Below are 2,500 nucleotides of genomic sequence, written 5' to 3' on the forward strand. Positions count from 1 at the left end.
GCCTCGGCTAAATGGAGAGGGAATTTCAGCAGGGCCAGGGCACAGGCATGGACCTTTTTCAGCTGTAAGGGAGGCAAGAGCAAGGTGTGATGTAGGTCCCCGGGGCCTGCTGGAGGTCCAGGTCCATGCCCGATGTGAGTAGCAGCAGGGCCAGCGCGCCCAGGAGCACATCTTTTTCGACCGTAAAGGGAGACAGGAGGCCGACTCACTGCCTCGGCTAAATGGAGAGGGAATTTCAGCAGGGCCAGGGCACAGGCATGGACCTTTTTCAGCTGTAAGGGAGGCAAGAGCAAGGTGCGATGTAGGTCCCCGGGGCCTGTTGTCGTACCATAGGCACGAGTGGTGTGTGTGTGTGGCAAAGAGTTTCTGCGCAGTGTACCAGGGGCACGGGGAAAGGTTGTTGTACCATAGGCACGAGAAAAGTTGTCGTACCATAGGCACGAGAAAAGTTGTCGTACCATAGGCACGAGTGGTGTGTGTGTGTGGCAAAGTGCTACTGAGCGGTGTACCAGGGGCACGGCGAAAAGTTGTTGTACCATAGGCACGAGAAAAGTTGTTGTACCATAGGCACGAGAAAAGCTGTCGTACCAGGGGCACGGAGGAAAGTTGTTGTACCATAGGCACGAGAAAAGTTGTCGTACCATAGGCACGAGGAGAGTTTGTGTGGCAAAGTGCTACTGAGCGGTGTACCAGGGGCACGGCGAAAAGTTGTTGTACCATAGGCACGAGAAAAGTTGTCGTACCATAGGCACGAGAAAAGTTGTCGTACCATAGGTACGAGGAGTGTGTGTGTGGCAAAGTGCTACTGAGCGGTGTACCAGGGGCACGGCGAAAAGTTGTTGTACCATAGGCATGAGAAAAGTTGTCGTACCATAGGCACGAGGAAAGCTGTCGTACCAGGGGCACGGAGGAAAGTTGTTGTACCATAAGCACGAGAAAAGTTGTCGTACCATAGGCACGAGGAGAGTTTGTGTGGCAAAGTGCTACTGAGCGGTGTACCAGGGGCACGGCGAAAAGTTGTTGTACCATAGGCACGAGAAAAGTTGTCGTACCATAGGCACGAGTGGTGTGTGTGTGTGTGGCAAAGTGCTACTGAGCGGTGTACCAGGGGCACGGCGAAAAGTTGTTGTACCATAGGCACGAGAAAAGTTGTCGTACCATAGGCACGGAGGAAAGTTGTTGTACCATAGGCACGAGAAAAGTTGTCGTACCATAGGCACGAGAAAAGTTGTCGTACCATAGGCACAAGCAGTGCGTGCGTGCGTGCGTGCGTGTGTGTGTGTGTGCGGCAGTTCTTCTGCGCAGTGTACCAGGGGCACATTTCAATGTGCTTTCTGGAGTACCAGGGGCACGAGGATTTTGCCAGTGGTGTTCTGCTTTGTTAGTGGGAGGGGGCTTAAGTGTGGGTCCCCGGGGCCTGCTGGAGGTCCAGGTCCATGCTAGATACGTGGTACAGGGTAACTGCAGGAGGGGGGGGGGGGGGGGGGGGGTAATGTGGGTTCACGGGGCCTGCTGGAGGTCAAGGTCCATGCTGGATATGCGCTGGAGCGTAACTGCAAGTAAGGAAAGCTAGTGGGGGAGTAGAGCAGGGGAGTATGTGGGTCCCCAGGGCCTGCTGGAGGTCCAGGTCCATGCTAGATATGTGGCACAGGGTAACTGCAGGGGGGGGTAATGTGGGTCCACGGGGCCTGCTGGAAGCCAAGGTCCATGCTAGACATGTGGTACAGGGTAACTGCAGGGGGAAGGGGGGGGGGGGGGGGGTAATGTGGGTCCCCGGGGCCTGCTGGAGGTCAAGGTCCATGCTAGATACGTGGTACAGGGTAACTGCAGGAGGGGGGGGGGGGGGTAATGTGGGTTCACGGGGCCTGCTGGAGGTCAAGGTCCATGCTGGATATGCGCTGGAGCGTAACTGCAAGTAAGGAAAGCTAGTGGGGGAGTAGAGCAGGGGAGTATGTGGGTCCCCAGGGCCTGCTGGAGGTCCAGGTCCATGCTAGATATGTGGCACAGGGTAACTGCAGGGGGGGGTAATGTGGATCCACGGGGCCTGCTGGAAGCCAAGGTCCATGCTAGACATGTGGTACAGGGTAACTGCAGGGGGAAGGGGGGGGGGGGGGTAATGTGGGTCCCCGGGGCCTGCTGGAGGTCAAGGTCCATGCTAGATATGTGGTACAGGGTAACTGCAGGGGGGGGGGGGGGGGCGGGGGGGTAATGTGGGTCCCCGGGGCCTGCTGGAGGTCAAGGTCCATGCTAGATATGTGGTACGGGGTAACTGCGGGGGGGGGGGTATCTAATGGGGGACTAGATCAGGTGAGGATGTAATGGCCAGTTCGACAGCAGCACATCTTTTTCGACCGTAAGGGAGAGAGGAGGCCGACTCTCTGCCTCGGCCAAATGGAGAGAGATTTTCAGCAGGGCCAGTGCGCCAGGAGCACATCTTTTTCAACCGTGAGGGAGAGAGGAGGCCGACTCACCACCTCGGCCAGGGCCTTTTTTTCTCCCC

Source organism: Diplotaxodon limnothrissa, unplaced genomic scaffold (assembly GCF_057381915.1).
Source record: "Diplotaxodon limnothrissa isolate DT_005_m unplaced genomic scaffold, D_limnothrissa_male_GT1.1 unmapped_scaffold_10, whole genome shotgun sequence".
Taxonomy (NCBI): domain Eukaryota; kingdom Metazoa; phylum Chordata; class Actinopteri; order Cichliformes; family Cichlidae; genus Diplotaxodon; species Diplotaxodon limnothrissa.